Source organism: Ascaphus truei, chromosome 3, assembly GCF_040206685.1.
Source record: "Ascaphus truei isolate aAscTru1 chromosome 3, aAscTru1.hap1, whole genome shotgun sequence".
NCBI classification, from domain to species: Eukaryota; Metazoa; Chordata; class Amphibia; order Anura; family Ascaphidae; genus Ascaphus; species Ascaphus truei.
The window spans coordinates 7,448,092-7,475,552 of NC_134485.1; the positions used below are offsets into that span (position 1 = coordinate 7,448,092).

Consider the following 27,461-nt stretch of genomic DNA (forward strand, 5'->3'; position numbering starts at 1 on the left):
TCTTCTGCAAATACGGGCCCAAGACTGGATCAATTATTAATAGATTCCAGTGTTTTGGGATAATGGCCTGAATCTGGTAACTACCTGAATTAAAATTTGTGACAAATGGTACAGTACTTGCATAGTCTCAGATACTGATGCATTGGTGTCTTGTGATCTAACCTTATTAATCAGTAAGGATTCTCTACTCATCTCTCACACTCTAGTCAATGCTGTAGTTAGTTGGCAAGAGTTGTATCCCCTCTGGATGAATTTCTCAAACCATTCACTGGATTGTGTATTGAAGTCCACCTCTAGACTACAATTCCTCCTGAGCCTCATAAATTGACCCAGGGGGATATTGTTAATCTAGGATTTTTTGTGATTGCTGGAGGCCAGTAAAAAATTGTTAGTGTCGACCTTCTTAAAGAAGGTTTTGGTTCAGACCTTTTTGTTTATGTGGACCTCAAGATGCAAATCCAGAAAATCAATCTCTGAAACATGTGACGTCATAGTAATTTTTAAATAAAAATCGTTAGTATTAACATACGTCTCAAATGTCTCTAGGGATTCAGAATCGCCTTCCCAAATGCAGACTACAGTATATAGTCTATAAACCGACGCCACAAAATAACTCGAACGGCGAACGGATTATTAGACCATATGTATTTCTGTTCCCAAGCTCCCATGAACAGATTTGCGTAGCTTGGGGCAAAATGTGTGCCCATTGCTGTTCCGCAAATCTGTACATAGAACTGGGACACGAAAAGCAAATAATTGTGGGTTAGAATATAACCTCTGGCTTGCAGAATAAATTCCCCATTCAATTTATGTATTTGGGTGTCACCCTCCAAATAATCCTTTATGTCTTTAATTCCCAAATGGTGGGGTATATCTGTATATAAAGATGTCACGTCAAATATTGCCCATCTGTATGTGTCCTTCCATTCAAAATCCTTAAACAAATTAAGGACACTTGTTGTATCCTTAATATAGGATGGAAGGACACTTACATATTTTTGTAAAAAGTAATCCACATGTTAATGTTTTATTTTATTAAACCTTTTTTTAACAATGTCTGTTACTAAAGATTAAAGTAGAACTAGTCTACTTCAGCAGGGATAGTTAATGTGCAAATACAGATTGAATATATACCCTCTACATGCAAGTGTTTGGCTGCTCTGGGAACCATTAATCAACCACAGTAGCATTAGAACACATATGTATGCATAATTAAAATCACATGATAATCTTTAATTACAGACATGGTTAAAAAAAGGTTTAATCTAATAAAACTATAACATAAATCCTATTTCAATATCCACACATTAAAGGATCTGAAATAAGAGGAAACATCAATAGTAACAAGGCTACATCATCTTATAGTAAGTAATAACTCTTAATATAGCGCGCTGACTAAGAGAATAAGAGATAAAGAACTCCCCCCCCCCCCGCCTAAGGAGGAGTCATTGAAAAGTTAATACCATAAATAATAGAAATCAAATATATATATATATATTAAATGTATATATATATATATATATATATATATATATATATATATATATACATTTAATTGATATTAAAAATGTCTAGACCATTCCTAATATTTCTAATTTTAATATTATTCCCAATGTTTTGTAATGTTTTCTGTGTCCATTGAGTAATAGCTGTATGTATATATATATATATATATAATTTGTATTATTTCTGGAATTAACTTTTCAATTACTGCTCTTTAGGCGGGGGGGGTTTCTTTATCTATAATTCTCTTAGTCAGCGCGCTATATTAAGAGTTATTTCTTATTACAATATGATGTAACCTTGTTGCTAATGTGGTTTCCTCTTATTTCAGATCCTTTAATGTGTGGATATTGAAATAGGATTTATGCTAGTGTTTTATTAGATTAAACCTTTTTTAACCATGCCTGTAATTAAAGATTGTCATGTGATTTTAATTATGCATACATATGTGTTCTAATGCTACTGATTGGTTGATTAAGGGCTGTTATATAGTGTGTGCGGCAAGCATGTGTGAAGGCGCGTGTAAGTATACTGTGCGCGACTATATGTGTGTGTATGTATGTGTGTGTATATACTGTATGTGTGTGTGTTTTCAAATAAATAAATAAATCCTGTAATAATTTTTTTAATAACATTGTACATACACACACACACACACACACATACATACACACACACACATTGACACAAATATACTTACATTTTCAGCGGCGGTAGCAGCGCAATTTCTTTCTTTTTTTCACCTTCCCCCCTGTCGGCCGGATCCACTCTCCCTGCTGTGCGCACGCGTAGCCCCATTATAGAAAGGCTGACTAACGTCAGCCAACTATAAATGCAACACACATGCACGGTGCAGCAAGCACTATAGAACAGGCCTTAATGGCTCCCTGAGCAGCCAATCACTTGCATGTGGAAGGCTAATATGTCATCTAATATTTGCACATTAACTTTCCCTGACGAAGTAGACTAGTTCTACGAAACGCGTAGGAGTTTCTTCCAGCAAATGTGAGGATTCACCATCCTGGCGGTCGCAGACTGTCTCCTCACCCCAACAAGCCTTCCGTGACGGACACTCAGGATGCGCCGTGTCGTGGTCCCAGTACACGTGCGGACCTTGCGTGGCCCGATCCCCCGTCCACGGATTCGGACCCCGCCCCCCGCAATGATGTATGACGGGTGCGTTCGGCCAGCCTCCCTGCTGACGTGTGTTCTAAGCCCCGCCTCCGCTCTGGTGATGGACAGGACCGGCGTGGGAGTGACGCGTGCTCTCGGATCCACCCCCTGACCTCCGGTACGCGTGCGGGTCAGCACACGATTGATTCCGCCCCTTCTTGCTCTATGGACATTCAGAATTGGTGTGGGAGTGACGCCCGCTCCAGGCTCCGACCCCGGACCTAAGTGACGTGCGCGGGTCGGCACGCGAGCAATTCTGCCACCATCCCCGATTAGGCTGTGTCTATTGGTGCTTACTTCCTGGTTCCGCCCTGGCTGGCTATTGGAGGTTCTGCCGTTATATACCTTCAGTCTGCTCTCATTCCTTGCTGAGCATAGTCTAGTGTGATGCCGTGCCTTGCTACATTTCTGTGACCTTGCCTTGCTGATTAACCTTGTAGACCTTGTTGCCTACCTTGCTTGTCTTTTGGATTCCACACCTCTCCTCTCCTGATCCGGCTACGAACGACCATTCTCCTGTCTCCAGTCCTGACCTTGGCTAAGTACTACAACGATCTGCTACTCTCCTATCCTGAACCTGGCTACGTACCCCAACTATCCGATACTTTCCAGCACCGAACTTGGCTATGCATTCCGACGATCCGCAACTCTCCACTCCTGACCTGGCAAGTACTAACACTAATCTCCAATCTATAACCCTGACCTGGCTTGAATGACTACTCTACATCCTAGGCGCGCCTGCGTGGCTGTGGGTCGGCGTTAACCAATTCCCTACCTCAGCACCGCGGTCGAGCTTCGTTTGTGGTGAGCTACACATTACAGCAGGCAACTTGTGCTGTTTTTTTATGTACCGAGTGCCTTTGCCGACGGAGCAGTCTCTGAGTACCAGCGGCGCGTCAATGCAAGTGGTGGAGCTTGGCGCTATTTGGTGATGTCACAATTAGCGCGCCACAACACGAGAGCGGAGAGATAGCTCCTAACGTGGGTACTGTGAGTTTGTTAGTACCAGCACCAATACAGGACTGTATCTGATTCAAAGAACTTTCCCAGTGGCATCGGGAGGCCCCCGTGTGTGGGTAAAAGTGCCAGTGCAGCACCAGCGAAGATCGCAGTGGAGTGAGGAGCCAGAGTGTCAGCGTGCAAAGATCTGCTATTCCACTGAGGGAGGACCCGTGGTGTTGATGATGGCATGCTGATCCGTTCCTGCTGTATGCTGTAGCAGTATCATGAACCCCAATCATGCCCTGCCTTTGTTGATTTGCCTTGCTGTACGTGCATATATTACCACCCTTTGAATTTTCACATTATATTTTATATTACTATACTATGAGAGTTGTGCGCTGTCTCTTTTTCTCTTTCATGCAATCTAAGATGCTGAGCCATCTGTTCTGGTCAGCAGCAGACTCTCAACCATTATTGTCAAAGGTTATTTATATATCATTATCACAAGTCACTGATTTGTTTTTAACTTGGGTCAATATTATATGTGTGAACACTTATATTTATTGTATATAATTTTTTTATATTAACATTTATTATCATTATTTTGAACACTTCATTTGGTGCGCAGTTTTTCTTTTCTCACTCAATGATTATGTGTGAACGTATGTATGTATGTGTGTGTGTATGTATGTAGGCTGTAAGCCTAGCCAGAATGCCAGCTTATCGATCCAAGCAACGCGAGAGGGGAATTATTACCACTTTACATTGAAGGGAATTCAGACTGTGAGCCATACCAAAGCCACAAAGATGCACCTCCGCCACAGCTTAGATTCGACTATACTCTCAACCACTCTGTACCATCTTCAAATTTGTTAGTGCACTGTGCATTTGTTCTTAATAATTTTTTTATTAAAGTGGATTTACAGTATGTTTGCGTTCTGCAAATTCCCTTTTATACTGTATTTGGAGTCCTAATATGTGGGAGATTGAGTACTACATACAGGAAGAATGGCGGTTCACAGTCGAAAAAATAACTCTATGAGGGCTGCAGAGTAAGTTACTGCAAATATTTATTGGCACATCTGGCACAAAATTAAAAACACTCTTAAGCATTTCGCGCCCGTAGGAGCTATATCAAAGAGTTCGTTTATCAAAAGCTACTCTTTGATAAAGCGCCTATGGGTGCAAAATGTGTAAGAGTGTTTCCAATTTTGTGCTACAGTACTTGTGCCAATAAATTTTCGCAGTAACTTATTCTACAGCCCTCTGTGTTCTTTTTTCGACTGTGAATCGCCGTTTTTTCTCACTTGTATCTTGCAACGGACACCGGCAGGAGCACGTCGAACGCTGCACCATCTGAGGAGATCCCGTGAGTACTTTCAAACACAAGCTAATGAAGACACATGTGTTAGGTGTAACATTGTTACTCGTCTGGAAAGATGATGTCACCAGCACTTACAATGTTACTCATTGGTTAGCCTGCTGTATTTAGTGCGCTCCAATGGGCATTATGGCTATGACCTGACGAAGTGTCCCATGTGACACGAAACGCGTAGGCGAGCCAATTGCATGCTGTGTACGAAGGTCACAACGCTGTAGACCCAGAGCTGCTTACACGAGGCAGGGAAAGCTTCAAGTGGACGCCGGTATGGAACTTCCCCTCGGCACTTACCAACTGCGATCCGGAGGAGGGGGAGCTCATGGACTAAGGAGTTACTGCTGGGGTTGATACCTGCCTGGTGTACTTGGATCATTAAGATCCCTATTTTATTGTAAGTCTTTGTGCTTATTTTATGTCCCCATAAAAACCTTATACTTTAAGAACTTTATTGATTCATTTTCTCACTCTTTTTTGCGCCCCCATTTGTCTGTTTGTCTATGTTTGAGCCTTCTCTAGCCCCGCTGATCACGGGAGACGGGGAGCAGCACCAAGAGGGATTTGGGAGAAAATACCGTGGACGGCCAGCGCGCAGTTACTATTGTACAGTACATACATGTTAACCTTAGGGAAAATAATGTTCGTTACTGATTTTGATAATGACTCATTATTAGTACTGAGTCAACAGACCTCTGTGGATCTGGGACTTAGTGAAGAACAGTGTCGTTTCTATGAAGATTTGAAAAAAAAATTACATACAGAGGGGCTTATGCAGAGAGGAACGTAAAGTTAAATTTCGCCTGTTTAGAGGCAAAAATTTCCTCATGTAGTCAGTTACTGGCGAGAACTTGGCGGGCCAATTCAAATTCGCCAGACGTGTGGCGAGAAGCGTGATTTCGCCAATGCGGAAACACGCATGATTCCAGTAGCTCCGATGCGCATGAACGCGCCAATCGGAGCTACTAAATGGCGCGTTCAGGGGAAATTTTGCCCGCCAACTAAAGTTGGCAGTATTGTGGCCAGATACCGCGCGCCTCAGAATGGCGAGTTTCACGCCAAGTGAAACTCGCCTAATTAGTAATTTCCTGCACACTGCTCTACCGGAGTACCCTGCATAGGACACAATTAAATGCCAAACCTGCGGCGAATTTAAGCCTTTCTGCTCCGCACCTCTCTGCATAAGCCCCAGAGTTACTTATCAAATGATCTGAGAATATGCATCAAGAGGACCCCATGGTATTGCTCCTTGAAATGATGCAAAACAATTGTGCAATTTGCACTGGTACCTTATTGTAACGGGTGCCCGCCACAAACTGGACTGAACCGCGAGGCCGAGGTGGGGATACAGACCGACCTAAGCGAAAACGCGTCCGGAATGCAGAGTCGTGGTCGTGGGTAGCCGGGTCAGGGTTGGAGAAAGAAGGGAGGATCATCGTATTACTTGCTGTGGATGTTGGTCGGAGGTTTGAATCGTTGGGGTCACTAGCCATGGTCGAGGGTTGGAAATAGACAGGATCGTTGAGAGGTAAGCCGAGGTTTCCGTAGAACTGCAAGATAAAGGATAGCGCAGCAGGCAAGACAAGGCAAGGCAGGACAATATCAGGTGCTTTTGACTAGCACAACGTCACAAGGAAACAGTCTTTACAGTATGCTCAGGCAAATTGCAGCAGGAATAGCTGAGCATATAAAGGGAGAGCAGCAAATAGCTGAGGAGTACAGCGGTACAAGCTGCTGCAAGAATTAGCCCCCTGATTCGTTGCTGAGAGAGCTCAGCACAGCAGGCACTGACAAAGAGCAGCAGCAGTCAGTTTGTATCAAAGCCTGGAGCGAAGTCTGCTGCTGATGCTGCTGTCTCCGCACCCAATCCTCACAGTACCCCCGCCCATTCAGGAGCGACCTCCGGGCGCTCCAGGCACAACTTCAAGGGGTACCTCTGGTGGAAAGCCTGTACCAAACGAGGAGCGTGAAATCGATCCTTGGGGATCCAGGTACCTTCTTCCAGACCAAAACCTTTCCAATGAACGAGGTACTGCATGTTAACTCTGGACACTCTGGAGTCCAGGATCATCTGCACCTCGAACTCATGTTGTCCTTCCACTAGAAGAGATTCTGGAGGAGGCGCAGGCACTGGAGACTTGGGATCCTGTACAAAGGCTTTAAGCAACGAGACATGAAATGCGGACGGGATCTTCATGGATGGTGGCAGACATAATCGGTATGCTACCGGATTGATCCTCTCAATGACAAAAACAAGGCAAGGGATTGGCTGGTCGGCTGACCCAAAAAATTGCACTAACAACTCACCGGTATATAAAAAAAAATTATTGAACTACATGATAAAAACAGGGGACAAAATGGGGACAAAACAAGGGGATTCTCCTCCCACGTGTTTCACGCTACGATAGCGCTTTCTCAAGGAGTATTGTTGGGCTAATACATAGGTGATTTATATAGCCTGTCCTATTGGCCAACACACCTGATAATTATTACATATGTTAATCAGATGTTTAGAAACGAACATGACATCAGTAAACTTATTGAGGCTGCTACAACTCGTAGGTTTTTTTCTATGTTATTTTTCCCTTTTGTAATTTTTACATATTTTTTATATATTTGGACACAACATATTTTTTCTCTCATCCCTTTGGCTTGTCTTTTCGAACAGTATAGGGTACACTATACTTTACAAGATGGCTACTACAACAGATAATCAACCTGCTATTGAACCCACTACAAGTTCTCACTTTGCATTCAATTGTTTTAACATCGCTGCTAGAAACAAAAAAGCATGTTCCGTTTTTGACACTGATCACGATTTGTTTTGTGAGGATTCCCAAGACCTTAAAAAGTATTTTTTTTTTTTCGTTTAGAAAAATAAATTTCACAAGATCTGAAACTTTGGTGGGAAATCACAACACTAAGAAACTATCAGAAAACTAAGAGGATCCCTAGAAGATTAAGGATGACCAAGGCTCCAACATTTGGCTTTGAATATAAAGATTTTGAGAAAGAATGGAGTTCTATACTAGATCAATGTTCTTTTAGACTGATCGAGTTAATTATACAGACTATTTATTCCCCGGTAATGGCAACAAAACCTGTTCACTTTTTTTTAACATCAAATCGAGTATGCTGATTATAATTACTACATCTTGCGCTCATTGACGTTAGTATTTTGTACATCGTAATTGTCCATCCAGTTGCTGTGAACTTAAGTAATTCTCTAAATAGTAGCAGACCACCAAGCAACAGCAGATGTTATGTGTAACCTGGTGAGGCTTAAGCTGCGCTTATACATCTGGCGACGCGACCGATGATGTCACCCGTCGCCATTGCGAAAGTTATCATATATGTTTTGTAAACGTCGCTGGCTACAAGGCCAGTGACGTCAGCAAGGGGGAAGGCAGAGGGGCGGAGACAGGAGATTTAACAGTGTAAAGAAAGGTTTGTAAAGAGATGGCGTTGGCTATTAGAAACGCTGCAAATGGGCGACGGCAGGGAAAGGGGGACAGGCGAAGTGAAGGCGTTCACTGCAGGGACTAGGAGAGAAGTGAATTAAGAGCCCTTAATACCCTTATGTATATAGTGCCGTGCTGGATTGAGTTGGGGGTTTGTTTACTGGATACTGCTTCAGGAAACAAAGGACGCCTGGTCCGGTTCAGGGGTCAGCTGAAGGTCAGCCTGGGCTCTCCAACAGCCAGACAAAATAGTTATATTTCTGTATTCAGTAAACACTCTGACTGAATAATATAAAAGTTACGGGAAACATGTTAGAAAAGGAAAGACTTGTGTCAAGCGCCTTTCTGCCGACAGTAAACAAATCTATTTTTTCCTTGTGTAGCCCTGCTTCCTATCGAACGCAGACCACTACCATGTGCTGTATAACCTGTAGGCTCACAGGGCCTGAGCCTCTGCCACGGAGAGCCTGGGGTGCTCACAATACCTATGCCTTGGTGCAGCGCCTCCACCTGCGATAGCTTCTGCCCGAGGGGAAGTGGGTCTTCGCAGGAACTTATGTACATGAACACACACATGCACAGCAATACCGTAACCAAGATGTTTTACTTATGCAACCAGTAACGTAATCGCAGGTGCCCCTCTCTAGAGGAGACACTACTACCAGCGTCATTGGAACGCTCACTCTCCCTCTCCCTCCACCGGGTGATCCCACCCCGTGTCCAGCTCCCCTTTGGAGTACGTTCCCCCACCCCCCTTTCAAGTGAGTCAGTGGGTGTATAAGTGTGTGACTGCGCAGCCACCGTGTCCCGGAGTGAGAATGGTACCGTTGGTGCACTTGACGTTTTACCTGCCGGGTACTCCTGTACCCGGTTCTGCAACTATCTTCACAAAGGATCGGCGAGGGCATAGATGACGTCACCCGTAGATGTCCGGGGCGATCCCACCCAGGCACGCTGAGACTTAGTGGCGGGGCCTGGTCCCAGGCCTCCCGCGGATATAGAACTGTCCTGGTATGACTCGTAGCACAGTAAGGGGATCCGGAACCTGACTATGGCCAGTCCCTAGCTCAGCTGCACGCTACTGGGGCTCAGGGTCTAACTGGGCCTGGGGCATGCGGCCTAGGTAGGGGTGGCAGCCTCCCTACACCGGAGCTCCTTCTCCTTCCTCCGTCAGCTAGCTCTGAACACTCGTGCGCCCCTTCACTTCCTTTTCCTCCCTCCTCCCGTACCTGATTGGTTCTGACACATCACGGGGGAAACGCGGGGGTGCTGGGACCCTAGTCCCCTAACTCCCCTCCTCCCCTAGCTCTCCTCCTTCGCGGGCTTTTTGTCCCTGCCTGGCGCATGCGCAACCTCCGGCCGGACCAATTCTGCGCCGGCGCCAACCTAACATGGCGGCTCCCTCTTGCGCGGAACCTCTGTTATCGGAGTGTTCCCTAGGTGCACCTCCCCTTCATCCAATTGGGGAAAAACGGGTCTCGGCTACACTTGTAATACAATGTGTTCAACTTTATATATGTATTATACTTATTTGCCAAAAAACCATACACGGGCACATACACACACACACACACACACGCACACACGTACACACACACACACACGTGTACACAGACACATTGGATGCAATAGAAGCTCTCTGATTGGCTTATAGGCAGTCACATGTGGAGACCGTCTCTGCAAAAATAAAATTCTACTGACAAGAATTTTGGAAGTGCTGTCGCTCCGTCGCGTCCACTATAAGCGCCGGTGACAGCGACAATGCATTTGTTTTGAAGCAACGTCACTGTCGCCGGCACTATAAGTGCAGCCGTACACTTCGGATATTGCTTTATCCTCTCACCGATGACATTGAGTTTCTATGCACTTTCAGGCGGACACAGTCAATGTGATGCGTCCTGTTCCTCACAATCTGAGCTATATTAACTAAGACGTGCTATTCCGTAAGATACCTTCTGTGCTCGAAGACGCCTTACAGCGCGCTTCAGTAAATGGGCCATAAAGGGTCACATTTACTACGGCCTCAGATATAGCACAGGTGCGCGTGCGTGAGACGTCACGCGCGTCTGTACTTGCCGAGATCTGTGTCCTGCAGGGTTGCACCATCGTGCAACCCTGCAGGACACAGATCTCGGCAAGTACAGACGCGCGGGAAGGCGTGGCGAGGGCATGCCAGGGGGAGGAGGAGGGCATGCCAGGGGGAGGAGGAGGGCATGCCAGGGGGAGGAGGAGGGCATGCCAGGGGGAGGAGGAGGGCATGCCAGGGGGAGGAGGAGGGCATGCCAGGGGGAGGAGGAGGGCATGCCAGGGGGAGGAGGGCATGCCAGGGGGAGGAGGAGGGCATGCCAGGGGGAGGAGGAGGGCATGCCAGGGGGAGGAGGAGGGCATGCCAGGGGGAGGAGGAGGGCATGCCAGGGGGAGGAGGAGGGCATGCCAGGGGGAGGAGGAGGGCATGCCAGGGGGAGGAGGAGGGCATGCCAGGGGGAGGAGGAGGGCATGCCAGGGGGAGGAGGAGGGCATGCCAGGGGGAGGAGGAGGGCATGCCCATGACGTCACGTGAGCGCTTCGCCCTCATTGGCTGAACCAGGCACGTGACCCGGCCGTCACCCGGCAAAATCAAACTTGCTTGACTCCTGCCACGCCGCGCGCCCCGTCGGGCTCGTGCACGCACGGTCTAGGGCCACGATCATTGCCTTTACGGCGTTTCGATCACGCGAGCGCCTTTACCATGGACGCAACCTAAGTTGTGTTTCTCCATAACACACCTTCTGGTTCAGACGACACCTTACAGCCTTCCCCTGAATGGGCCATGAAACGCCTGCTTTACTAATCTGTACTGGAAGGTGTCTTGGGAAGTAGCATGGCTTCGTAAACAGGGCCCTAGATTATGTCTAAATCCATATTTAATAAGTGGTACAGTATTAAGCCCTACAGCACCTTACAACCCGTTAACTTGCATGCGAATATCTCCCATAATCCTTATTGGCGGAGAGCTATCCTAGTGTAAAGTTGTACAGTTTAGAAAAGGGGTGGCGGACTCCAGTCCTCAACGGTCACCAACAGGCCGGGTATTAGGGATATCCCTGCTTCAGCACAGGTGGCTCAATTACTGTCTCTTGAGCCACCTGTGCTGAAGCCGGGATATCCCTAATACCTGGCCTGTTGGTGGCCCTTGAGGACTGGAGTTGGCCAGCCCTGGTTTATAACCTTGGGTTAGTGCACTAAACGTTAGGTTGATCAGCGCATTTGGAAACATCATATTATTCAGAATATTTGCGTCCATTTAAAAAAAAGTTGATTTGACAAAAGGATTAAAAAAAGAAAAGAAAAAAAAAAACATGTTATAAACTGGGGTCAGGTAGTCCCCTTTTTGGGATATTCCATCTCGGCATCTCCCTGCCACCATATCTTCCTCTCCTCCTACACATCAGTCTCAAACTAAATCTCATCTGTGCTTCTTCCTTCTTCAATTTCCTAAAATCTCAGAGAAGAGGAGAATGCTGCACTGTAATAATATCCAGGGAAACTACACTGCATCACTGTGCATTACATACAGAATCATGTGTTAGTGACATGTATTAAACATACCTATCGTGTTTATCACATCTGTACATTTCACTGTCATGATTGAAATCTAATAGAGCTATCAAACGACAATATTCTTGTCATTTAAGAAAGTTGTTCCACTCTATAAGAACATTCTGCTATTGTTTAGCTTCAGCAGAATGAAAGGGAATTTTTTTGGGGGGGCTTGTTCTTACGTCATTTGTGGTTTGTTAGACTTGTTGTTCTTGGGCACAGTAAAATGACAAGAGGAGGCGGCTGTTTCAGCTAAACGCATTACACTGATAGGAACAATGTTTTATTTCTCCTTGTGAGCTTTGGTGTCAAGTGCAGAAAAACCATATTTGAGGAAGTTCAGCAACTTGCCGGGTTTAAGTTCCCTTTCCAATGATGCATTACAATTATTGAAAATGCCTATTAGAAACTTGCTTGGAAATCAGTTTCAGAATCTGTTCATATGTGTCTGTTTTGTTATTGCAGTTGTAAAATATGATGAATCCCTTTTTGATATTTCCCTTCAATGTAATTATATAGCATAATGTTGATTGCTGAGCAGACATTGCCAATAAACATATTTACTTTGTATGCTTATTATGTAATCTGTTATTTTAAGAAAACAACGTTTGCAATGCTTGTTTGCTAGAGTAACTTATATAAATATACACACATTTAAAATGTATATTAGCATTTAAATTTAGGCTCAAAGGCCAAACTCTTAAAAACACAACACAATCCCAAAAATTCAAATATGTACTGCATCTGTTAGGAGCTCCCCCTGTGATTAAGACTAAGGCACTGTTGTAATTCCAAACTTTAGTTCAGTTTTTTAAGTAGCAAAAAACAGATCTGGGGGGGAGACATTTACATGCAGATGTCGTCTCTTTACTTATCTTGATTGGGAAATGTGTTTGGCTTTTGTTGCAGACACGCAGATTCTATATGACCTGTGCCTCACAAATAGGCACAGGAGTAACCTGAAGTTTGAAGCAGGATTTAGGGAGACATATGACAACCAAAAACACAAGGTCAAATGGCCTTACTTGTTTAAGCATTACACACCTGCTTTCACCTGACCAGGAAGTTATCTGAGAGTTTTTAAATAAATGTTTCTGACCCCATACGCTCTATAAATTACAAAGTATAATGAATTAAATAGAAATAGCTGAGTTTTTACAGTTGCGATAGAGCAAAATAAATGAGTACTTCAGTATTAGGTGATACCTTTTTTTATATGGACTAACAATAGATATTATAAGACAAGCTTTCGAGAGTTCTCCTCACTTAATCAGGACAGCAGTACGGATGGATGATGATGGATGATGATGGAGGTGATGGATGATGATTGATGGATGATTGATTGATGATGGATGATGATGATGATATTCCATGAGTTTAACACAGATGAACAATCCAAGAAAACAATTGATGTGGTAGAGAAGAAATGATATAGGGAAGAGGGCAGGAGAAGAACGCCTATTTCACACAACCAACAGGACGCAACGGCAAACTAGACATCTAAACAGTACAGCAGAAAAAAATAATGTACAACCTTTCCCACATGGAGATATCGGTAATAAAGGAACTGCGAACCAACCACAACAGCACCATCAAACCAGCTGATATAGAGGGCACAGGGGTACTTATGGACACAACAAAAAATAAACAGAAGACGGTAACAGACAATGTGCAGACATCTACTACAAGAAACTGGCCCACGATCCAACCCAGGAATATACAAAGCAACTCAGGAATGTCACCAAATCATTCCCTAATCACCAGCAGCCTGAATTAGAGCTACTAATACCGAACACCCCAGGAGTTGGCATCTTCTACATGCTTCCCAAAATCCACAAAGCAGGAAACTAAAGTATAATAATATATTTTTATATATACACTCACTGAACAAATATCAGCCCTAGTGGAGAACATCCTCAAACCACTAGTCACAAACACCAACAGCTTCATACAAGACACTGCAGATTTCCTCAATAAACTTAACATCAAACAACTACCATCCAACACACTACTAGTTTCCCTGGATGTAGAATCCATGTACAGTAACATCCCAAACAAGGATGGCACTGAGGCATGCTTCATATTGCTTGCAACTTCTCCCCTGGACCAGAAATGCAGCGCTGACATAATTATCAAACTGATCGAATAAATCCTCACAACCCAAGGACAGTACTTCAACTTCAACAAGGAAACGTACCTAAAACAAATGGGGACCGCAATGTTCACCCGAATGGCACCGCAATATGCCAAACTTTTAATGGCAACTCTTGTAAAGAGATCCATTCTCTCGTCCGGTAAAGACAGACTGCACTCGGTTCAGTAATCATGAAAATCTGTATTGGGCATCTGAATAGAAAAGATAAATCACCCAATCCGGCGTTTCGGTCCTGGAATAGGACCTTTCTCACCCCCTCGAGAAAAAGCCCAGCTTTAACTATATGGCAATAGGAGTACATTATCCTTCTCATTTTGTGAGAATAGATATCACCTCTAGGGGGTTAGCTACTAACAAATAGGTAAAGTGCAGCATTAATAAACAAGTCCACAAAGATATATGTGGATAACGTGTTAAGAAGCGCTAACGGCGAGTAGGTTTTAAAATGTATTTCTTTTATGTATAATAAAATTAAATGTATTAGTGGAGATGGGAAACCGTATACAAATAGAGTTCCATTAATTACATTTAGAGGTTGAGTGCATTTCTTTAAGGGAATACTTTCAGTTTTTTTAATATAAGTAGACTCACCATAAATCGGGATGGCAGTAATCATGAGTATAAGCCACACAGTGTGTATATCATGCATCAACAACAGATATAGCCATGTAACCTAATATAATCCACTGACAGACGGTGGTGATGAAGGTAATAGTACTAATATGGTGGTGGCACTCTCACCCTACATACATAGCCCTGCAGACAGGGGGGGGGGGGGAATAGTGAGAGGTCACTATGCTGGATGACTCAGCTGTCCCTGCAGTTAGAAAAATAAACCTGATTGCTGGTGACTCAGAATCCCAGTCACTCTGCATGGCCCGCTTCCAGGTCGTTGGGTCCACAACTCCGCAAATTAGCTGGGTTGGGATCCACCACCATATTAGTAGTATTACGTTCATCGCCACCGTCTGTCAGAGGATTATATTTGGGTACATGGCTGTATCTGTGGTTGATGCATGAGATACACACTATGTGGCCAATGCAGGCTTATACTAATAATTACTGCCATCCTGATACTTATATGGTGTATGCTAGATAGCCCTGTACACTGCTACAGGGGTGCAGTGGATATTGCCACTCACCAACTGATAGCGGTATGATTTACAACATGTAGCCCCGCACGCTGCATCATCATACATTATTGTGTATCTGTGGACTGGGAATCGGAGATAGGGATAGCGGAGATACTAGATTGCAGGGTACCTTTCCCTCCCCCTCCATACTCATACCCCTACCACCTGTGTGTAGGGGTGTATATCTAGGGATACTTATTTAATCAGATTCCCACTGCACCCGACACTCACACACTGGTCCTACTCACAGCAATGTTTGGGCTGTCTTGCCAGCGATATTGCCCATAATAGATGGCCTGTGAGTAGTGCCTGGCGTTTGTCTGTCTATATGTGGTCCCCATCATTTTAAATTGTATAAATAAATTGTTTTTAATTTAATAGCCACTATCCAATTTTCATTACTTGGGACCATTTGTCCCCTTCACTGTGGACCTGTATATAGTGTGTCGTTATCAGTTGTGCCACGTTCTACACAGACCAGCCACCCCACTACCTCTTATCCCTAGCAAGCAACGAGTGCACGCAACTGGGACCTTTCTGTTGTCGTCCCACCCTGTGGGTATCTTTCACAACAGGTTTTGTTCTCTCTAACTATACAAAGTTGTCTATTATTTATGAATAAAGCCTACATTTAGTCTATAATAGTAATAATCCCCTCAGAACATGGCATTACTGGGCAATAATGCCCTGTTCTTTGGGGATTATTACTTAAATATAACATTAAGCACTGACACCTGTTATAGTTAAAGCAATGTCCTTTCTGGTAGAAAACATGACCTTGTGTTAGACACTGTTGAGTAAATATGGGCCATAATCCGTCAGTGGAACTTAGGGACAGTCTGTGCTGTTTTACCTGCAGCAAATGCTCCAAAACTGCTTTTACTAATCTACATTTTTTAAACGTTCATGCCAGTCTGCACAGCCAAATCTGTGTGCGCGTGGCCAGGTGAAATCTCATCTCAGGTTAATGTCCGTCGGCAGGTTATACACTTCCCCAGAAAGATGGTATCACAAACGTCTGACTCACCTTAAATGTTATTCAATGTTGTTGCCATAGCTGAGCTGCGATTACAGATATCACTTTGTAGCGCTGAGTGTCACAAAGTGTCCAACGGAAACAATACAAATATGTACAAATCTTGGAAACCCCCTCAGGTGGACTGATTACGTCCCTCGCTGAAATTTATGCAGCATAACACACGCACGTTCCATTATTGTACATTCGTACAAGGTATTATTTAGACAGCCTATTGAAATTCATGGAGGTTGTATGTATAATTGTATTTATATTGCGTCAGCAATGTATGCAGCACTGTACGAAATTACAATACAAGGTAAATAAATTATAAACAATGGGAAAAAGTGCAACAGGTAACTGACAAAATAACCCTGCTCCGCAGGGCTTACTGAACGGGTATGTTGGGAGGGTTACAGACAGCGTATGAGTAAAAGTGCATAATTAGAAGTGCAGTCCGGGGAGGTAATAGTGAAGACATGGAGAGATTAATGAAATGCTTTGTTTTAAGAAGTGGATTTGAAGTTAGGTTTCAAATGTGTTGTCAGAGCTTGTTTCCCCCTTTACTGAATGTCACAAGAGCTGTAATCGGGATTCCATCTCATTCTGTGGGTTCCGGAATGTTTGAGCAGCCCTATCGATTCCTGGGAGGCCCTGAGTGACATGTCTTGTCCTTGTATGGTATAATAATGACTACACGGGGAAAAAGAATGGCTATATTTCCTTGCCTCGGGCAATGGAACATATTATTAGTATTATTATTAATAACTATTTCATATAGCGCTCTCTCGCTATGGGACTCAAAGCGCTTCACAATTACAGTCTAGCGCACAGTACGCAGTGCAAGGGAAATGTACATAATGTATAACAGTGGCGTGAAATCTGTGTCATTGGTCACATTATCACATTGCAGAGCTCTTAGTAATCTCTTTTCTAAATGAAATTGCAGTGTTTGGGAGCCTGTGCGGGGGCCCTCCAGCCGTGGGACTCTGGGCGTGTGTGTGTGTGTGTGTGTGTGTGTGTGTGTGTGTGTGTGTGTGTGTGTGTGTGTGTGTGTGTGTGTGTGTGTGTGTGTGTGTGTGTGTGTGTGTGTGTGTGTGTGTGTGCATGTGTATAGATTGTGTGAGTGAATAATTTATTAAATAAGATTTTAAAAGAAAAAAAAACATGTTGAATAAATAAAAATTATTTTTATTGTGCACTTACTGTATTGACACATACACACACACATTAATACACACATACATACATTAATACACACATACACACATACATACTGTACATTAATACACACATACATACATTAATACACACATACACACATACATACATTAATACACACATACACACATACATACATTAATACACACATACATACATTAATACACACATACACACATACATACATTAATACACACATACACATATACATACATTAATACACACATACACACATACATACATTAATACACACATACATACATACATACATTAATACACACATACATACATTAATACACACATACACACATACATACATTAATACACACATACATACATTAATACACACATACATACATTAATACACACATACACACATACATACATTAATACACACATACACACATACATACATTAATACACACATACATACATACATACATTAATACACACATATACATTAATACACACATACACACATACATAAATTAATACACACATACACACATACATACATTAATACACACATACATACATTAATACACACATACACACATACATACATTAATACACACATACATACATTAATACACACATACACACATACATACATTAATACACACATACATACATTAATACACACATACACACATACATACATTAATACACACATACATACATTAATACACACATACACATATACATACATTAATACACACATACACACATACATACATTAATACACACATACATACATACATACATACATTAATACACACATACATACATTAATACACACATACACACATACATACATTAATACACACATACACACATACATACATTAATACACACATACATACATTAATACACACATACACACATACATACATTAATACACACATACACACATACATACATTAATACACACATACATACATTAATACACACATACACACATACATACATTAATACACACATACATACATACATACATACATTAATACACACATACATACATTAATACACACATACATACATTAATACACACATACACACATACATACATTAATACACACATACATACATTAATACACACATACACACATACATACATTAATACACACATACATACATTAATACACACATACATTAATACACACATACATACATTAATACACACATACATACATACATACATTAATACACACATATACATTAATACACACATACACACATACATACATTAATACACACATACACACATACATACATTAATACACACATACATACATTAATACACACATACACACATACATACATTAATACACACATACATACATTAATACACACATACACATGGGACTCTGGGCGTGTGTGTGTGTGTGTGTGTGTGTGTGTGTGTGTGTGTGTGTGTGTGTGTGTGTGTGTGTGTGTGTGTGTGTGTGTGTGTGTGTGTGTGTGTGTGTGTGTGTGTGTGTGCATGTGTATAGATTGTGTGAGTGAATAATTTATTAAATAAGATTTTAAAAGAAAAAAAAACATGTTGAATAAATAAAAATTATTTTTATTGTGCACTTACTGTATTGACACATACACACACACACATTAATACACACATACATACATTAATACACACATACACACATACATACTGTACATTAATACACACATACATACATTAATACACACATACACACATACATACATTAATACACACATACATACATTAATACACACATACATACATTAATACACACATACACACATACATACATTAATACACACATACACACATACATACATTAATACACACATACATACATACATACATTAATACACACATATACATTAATACACACATACACACATACATAAATTAATACACACATACACACATACATACATTAATACACACATACATACATTAATACACACATACACACATACATACATTAATACACACATACATACATTAATACACACATACACACATACATACATTAATACACACATACATACATTAATACACACATACACACATACATACATTAATACACACATACATACATTAATACACACATACACATATACATACATTAATACACACATACACACATACATACATTAATACACACATACATACATACATACATACATTAATACACACATACATACATTAATACACACATACACACATACATACATTAATACACACATACACACATACATACATTAATACACACATACATACATTAATACACACATACACACATACATACATTAATACACACATACACACATACATACATTAATACACACATACATACATTAATACACACATACACACATACATACATTAATACACACATACATACATACATACATACATTAATACACACATACATACATTAATACACACATACATACATTAATACACACATACACACATACATACATTAATACACACATACATACATTAATACACACATACACACATACATACATTAATACACACATACATACATTAATACACACATACATTAATACACACATACATACATTAATACACACATACATACATACATACATTAATACACACATATACATTAATACACACATACACACATACATACATTAATACACACATACACACATACATACATTAATACACACATACATACATTAATACACACATACACACATACATACATTAATACACACATACATACATTAATACACACATACACACATACATACATTAATACACACATACATACATTAATACACACATACACACATACATACATTAATACACACATACACATATACATACATTAATACACACATACACACATACATACATTAATACACACATACATACATACATACATACATTAATACACACATACATACATTAATACACACATACACACATACATACATTAATACACACATACACACATACATACATTAATACACACATACACATATACATACATTAATACACACATACACACATACATACATTAATACACACATACATACATACATACATACATTAATACACACATACATACATTAATACACACATACACACATACATACATTAATACACACATACACACATACATACATTAATACACACATACATACATTAATACACACATACACACATACATACATTAATACACACATACACACATACATACATTAATACACACATACATACATACATACATTAATACACACATATACATTAATACACACATACACACATACATACATTAATACACACATACACACATACATACATTAATACACACATACATACATTAATACACACATACACACATACATACATTAATACACACATACATACATTAATACACACATACATACATTAATACACACATACACACATACACACATACATACATTAATACACACATACATACATTAATACACACATACACACATACATACATTAATACACACATACATACATTAATACACACATACACATATACATACATTAATACACACATACACACATACATACATTAATACACACATACATACATACATACATACATTAATACACACATACATACATTAATACACACATACACACATACATACATTAATACACACATACACACATACATACATTAATACACACATACATACATTAATACACACATACACACATACATACATTAATACACACATACACACATACATACATTAATACACACATACATACATACATACATTAATACACACATATACATTAATACACACATACACACATACATACATTAATACACACATACACACATACATACATTAATACACACATACATACATTAATACACACATACACACATACATACATTAATACACACATACATACATTAATACACACATACACACATACATACATTAATACACACATACATACATTAATACACACATACACACATACATACATTAATACACACATACATACATTAATACACACATACACACATACATACATTAATACACACATACATACATTACAGCGCTGGTAGCGGCGCAAAATCATTATTTTCACTGACTTCTCCCTGGTCGCTCGGCTCCGCGCTCACTGCCGTGCGCGGCCCAAGTATGGAATGGCTGACTAGCCTCAGCCAATTATCAGTGCCGCGCGGCCACTATATCACAGCCCTGAGACTGCCGTCCCTACTCAGTTATCTTGCTGCCACTGCGCAAGGGGCGGCTGCTTTCCTTAAATAGAAGATAACGAGCAACTAAGGATTCGCCTTTTAGCTGAGCAATGCATTGCCGGTCCCTCTGCACTGAAAAGGTTACAGGAAACCGTTTGGCTGATAATTGTCTGCGAGTAAAAGGGAGAAAAAATGAGCAAAAAGGCTAAAGATCAGTAAAAAGGTTATAAGGGGAACATTCCTTTGCCGAGGTCAAACCGGTTAAATGCATTCCGATCCGTGCAGGTACTTCCCGATACTAATTACAGTGGGTGTTTTACCAGCTCACTGCTGCCCGTGCTGGAAAGATACTGTAACTGGTGCAGGGCACGTAAAGCAGGCGAATGATACTAATACTGGCCGTTTGCAGAAGCAATGTAACAAATGCAATGAGTGGAATGAATCAGTGACATTTTTAATAATCAATGTCATGATAAGGTCGGAGAATACTCAGTATTGTAATAATCTGGCACACAAACAGCTAACGTGAGTTCCAAGAACCCTTCACAGCAAACTTGTGAGCACATTCACATGCCTGGGCTAAAGTGCACAGCAAGAAAACCTACCCACAGACAGCTGCTTTTGTTTTGAAACTTATTTTATTATACAGTGAATCTTTACAACAAGATTATAACAACACTTAAATCATTTCCCCCCAAAAAAGGAAGAAAAAAAACCACTCACAGACAGCTGTTTCAGCCATTCAGATCACATCAATGTCAGGTTTGTTTACTGGCTTTGTAATTTGAAGCTGTAATAGGTTTCAACCACACCTTAAATACAGGCATACCCCGCATCAACGTACGCAATGGGACCGGAGCATGTATGTAAAGCGAAAATGTACTTAAAGTGAAGCACTACCTTTTTCCACTTATCGATGCATGTACTGTACTGCAATCATCATATAATGTACGTGCAGAACTGATGTAAATAACGCATGTATAACAGGCTCTATAGTCTCCCCGCTTGTGCACAGCTTCGGTACAGGTAGGGAGCCGGTATTGCTGTTCAGTACGTGCTGACAGGCGCATGCGTGAGCTGCCGTTTGCCTATTGGGCGATATGTACTTACTCGCGAGTGTACTTAAAGTGAGTGTACTTAAAGCGGGGTATGCCTGTAAGTTATGATGGGTAAAAAAGTGACATAAACCCTCCACCGTATAGCACAAAGTAAATTAAAGTATCACTTGTGAGCACATTCACATGTCTTCGGCGGGCCTGCAACCCCGCCTTTCACCATCATCACCTAGCATACACCTTCCACTGCAGCAAGGGATTCTGGGAAATGGCATGTAACTGAGCACACAGTCTCACCTTTTGCTTTAAATCCATTTTGATATGGACCAGAATAAGTTAAAAGTTGAAACAACTGTCTGTGAGTAGGGTTACTGGCTATGCACTTTAACCCAGGCTGTGCTGAAAAGCTGTGTAAGGCTGAGATTATACTCACCGCGCATGCGACGGAGGACGGGCGGGGGGCGGGGGCACATGGCGCATGCCTGTCACTTGCGTGCATGTTCATTTTGCTTCAGGAGATGTTCAGGCGACAGGAAGGTGTGGCGTAGGCGTGTCCGTGAGAGGTTTCGCCCTCATTGGCTGAACCGCTCACGTGACCCAGCCGTCGCGCGGCAAATACAAATTCATTTCTCTTGCCGAGAATGCGCATGCACCATGTGCGCCTTCATTGGCATTCATTCGCTTGTCCCGGCAGCGCGCTGTGAGTATAATCGCGGCCTAATGCAGCAGGCACAAGATTATAGGGGTCCATGTCAAAATGGATTTGAAGCAAAAGGTGACACTGTGTGCTCATTTGCATGCCATTTTCCACAATCCCTTGCTGCAGTGGAAGCACTGTATGCTCGGAGATAATGGGGAAAGGTAGGGTTGCAGACCTGTCTGAGACGTGAATGTGCGCACACGTGGGCTTTTCATTTGCTGCGCGGTGGAGGGTTTTTTGTCAATTTTTTTTTTAAACCAACCATAACTTATTTAAGGTGTGGTGAAAGTGCAGTTTAAAATACATACAATTGTGTTTTTTTTAATGGGGTCAGTGGCCTGTATTGGTTTTCTGTGTTTGTCTAGAAGTGAGGTTATTTGGGGCCAACGCCTGCTTTCATGAATGGGGTGATTAAAGCCTGGAGTCACAACTCTTTCTGACCTCAGAAATAGGCAAAACCCCTTTAAATATAACTAAGAGGGAATTCCTTGAGTGTCTGGAGAAAGTCAGGGAGTGTGGCTAGAAAGACAGTCCATGCCTGTGTAAATTTGCTTAATTTGAAATATCGTGTCTGAGACATGATTCATAAGAATTACAAATATATCTTTGTAACATTTGCGATCTGACAAATTAAATGATCCTAAACACACATCACTGCGAACTGCTCAAAGACCTAGATTGGTCATCACTTCAGTCTAGGCGCAAAGTACATTTTTCCTGCCTTGCCTTTAAATACTTTCTTCCGTCCAATTCATTTCTAATAAACATCCACTACGCCTTAATGCTTTCCCCTTTTATTGGGCATTGTTATACTGTAACTTGCTGCATGATTGTGGTCAGTTGTTTATAACATATTTGTCCTGATGTTGTTACCTTCTTGTGCATGAGGCAGAGAACAGGCCGAGCAGAAAGGCTAAGACCCCTAATATTCTAATTCTACATCATGGGGCTCAACTCCAGTCATCCAGCCCCCTAACAGGTCAGGCTTTCAGGGTTTCCCTGCTTCACATTTGCTGATGCAGGGACTGATTGAGCAACCTGTGCTGAAGCAGGGGCTGATTGAGCCACATGTGCTGAAGCAGGGATATCCTGAAAACCTGACCTGTTGGGTTGGCTTGAGGACTGGAGTTGAGCTCCCCTGTTCTACGTTGTAACTATTTATGTCAGTACCATATTAATATATGTGGTTAATATCGGTTATTTTTCTGCCTTATTACTGTACAGTGTGTTAGTATCTTATAGGTTAGTATTATTATCTGTTAGTCCTAAATCTATGTGTCATTATTTATATTGCTATTGCTAAAGTAAGCTGATTATACTTTCTGTTGTGGTTCTAATGTTAGTATATTTTTCATTTTAGTGACAGTATGTTAATGCTTCGCATCTCTAATTTCAGTATCCCGCACTCAGCCTTATCGCAGTATATTAACCCCCCTCCTCTTGCCCCCCTACCTTCTTTCTCATCTTATAGTCCTATATGGTTCTCCATCTTTACAAAGTCTCCAATGATAACCAGTGTTGCCACCACTCCGGGTTTGACTGCAGGTTTCGGCCACGTATCTCCAGGCGACGGGTGGGGCCATCAGTTCTTACCTTCTCCGGTGGCGGAATCTCCCCCCCTGCGTGGTCCCGTCAACATGGCGTCATGTTTCCATGACAATGGGATGTCCCGTGGCGCCAGGAGGTGTCACGTTGTCCTGCCAACGCGGGCCACCTGGCGCCCCGTTGTCATGGCAATGCGATGCCATTTGCCATCGTGGAGCCATGTTGACAGGACCATGCAGGATTTTCATACTCTCATACTCTCATACTCTAATACACTCATACTCTCCGCCGGCAAGTCTCATATTCATTAATGTTTTTCTACCAATATTTTTGCAAATATTAAAATGGTGCGTGCGTTTAATTTTAGCCCTCAAGCACGGCTTTTCACAATATGTATGGTAACTTGATATATAAATATTATTTACAAGGGATCCTCGCTTACTGCCGTCCCGGTTTCCGACGGATGCCTTATCCGACGCTGCATAATGCAGTCCGCCGGACGCATTGTCCGACGCTGGACCCGCTTTTCCGACGGTCACCATCGCCGATTAACATGGGACCCCCAATCCGACGGTCCGTTAACCGACGAATTCCATTGGAAAAGCAAGGACCTCCTGTATATATATATATATATATATAGATAGATATAAATTATAATTATGTAACACACTTCCCCCCCCCCCCCCAATCGCAGATAGGGAGCATGTACCGAAATCACAGTGTTACCGTGTGTAGTGATTTACCTGATAGGCACACAGAAGGCCTGAACCTCTGCCGCTGGGAGCCTGGGGTATACCTGATGCTTGGTTTACAGCGCCTTCACCCTTCACCGTCACTGATGGTCCTCTTTGTATATTTGTATATGTTATGTATATTTGTATATGCTATGTATATTTGTATATTTGTATATGCTATGTATATTTGTATATGTTATGTATATTTGTATATTTGTATATGCTATGTATATTTGTATATGTTATGTATTTTTGTATATGTTATGTAAATTTGTATATTTGTATATTTGTATATGCTATGTATATTTGTATATGTTATGTATATTTGTATATGTTATGTATATTTGTATATGTTATGTATATTTGTATATGCTATGTATATTTGTATATGCTATTCTATAATATATTATGTTATATTTGTATATGTTATGTATATTTGTATATTTGTATATGCTATGCATATTTGTATATGTTATGTATATTTGTATATTTGTATATGCTATGTATATTTGTATATGCTATGTATATTTGTATATGCTATGTATATTTGTATATGCTATGTATATTTGTATATGCTATGTATATTTGTATATGCTACAGTATACTGCGTCCCTATTCAGTCTGTCTGGAAGCAACTTCCAAGAGGGGGGAAGAGAAGACTCTTCTCCAGCACAGGGAAGCTGCTTCACCGTACACTGAATAAGGGCCATTGAATGCCGGACATGTTTAAACACATACCGTTCAGTGATAGGAACTGAATTAGCACATGTTGGCTTCTAGTATTTCCTATCAATAAACCACCTCGTGTCATGCAAAATCTGCCCGTAAGTCATTTCCTGAAATGCACCATTGAGTAAAGACTTCATACCTAAAGAGCAAATATGTATTACAGCAGGAGGGCTCAACTCCAGTCGTCAACTCTTCCCCCCCCCCCCAACAGGCCAGGTTTTCAGGATATCCCTGCTTCAGCACAGGTGGCTCAAGTAGTCCCTGCTTCAGCACAGATGACTCATTCAGAGGCTCAATCAAAGACTCAACCTCTGATTGAGCCACCTGTGCTGAAGCTGGGCTATCCTGAAACCTGACTTGTCGGGGGGCTTGAAGACTGGAGCTGAGCCCCCCTGTGTTACAGTATGTGCTATATTACGCGTGGGTTACCGAGTAATGTTTTTGGACACAACTACAAACCTCTCCCTATTATAAAAAAGCTGTCATTATTATTGCTATTGTTCTGCATGAAATACAAGAAGAAGTAATGATCTCACAAAGGCCTCCTGTTACCTTTGCAGAGCTCCCACCAGAACGCAGCGTTGGTATCCCGGAGCCGCGTGTGGTTCCTGCCTGTGCTCCGTGCTCTCGTTCAAGCGCCCGCTGCTGCTGCTCTCCGTCTTCTTTCTTCCCGATAAAGAACCCAAAGAGCCAAAAAGTAGTTATTCCAACGAGACAATCACAAAGAGAATTGCGTGTCACGGCTGAGCTGCTGAATGTCTGGAGAGCTCAACCCTTCTGCAATATTTCTGCTTTCTGCTCACCACTGCAGAGATATTAGCTTGGTGGTGTCACAGCTTTACATTGATATTTGTTGCATCATTTAGTGAGTTCAGGGGCCTTTATGAATAAGCACGTGGGATAGTAAAACACAGGAATTCCCCAACATCA

General features: G+C 41.5%; 1 protein-coding gene across 2 annotated transcripts in view; it reads right to left on the minus strand.

The window, feature by feature from the left end:
- Positions 1-27,302, minus strand: part of CD86 (CD86 molecule) — a 72,559-nt gene extending 45,257 nt beyond the window's left edge. The window contains exon 1 of one of the 2 annotated variants that reach the window (XM_075593578.1): positions 27,084-27,302. The gene's annotated coding sequence lies outside the window, so the exon portion shown is untranslated. Of the gene's footprint in view, positions 1-16,348; positions 16,430-27,083 lie in introns of those variants that run through there. The other variant, XM_075593579.1, reaches the window with a different exon arrangement.
- Between the last annotated feature and the right edge of the window lie 159 nt (positions 27,303-27,461).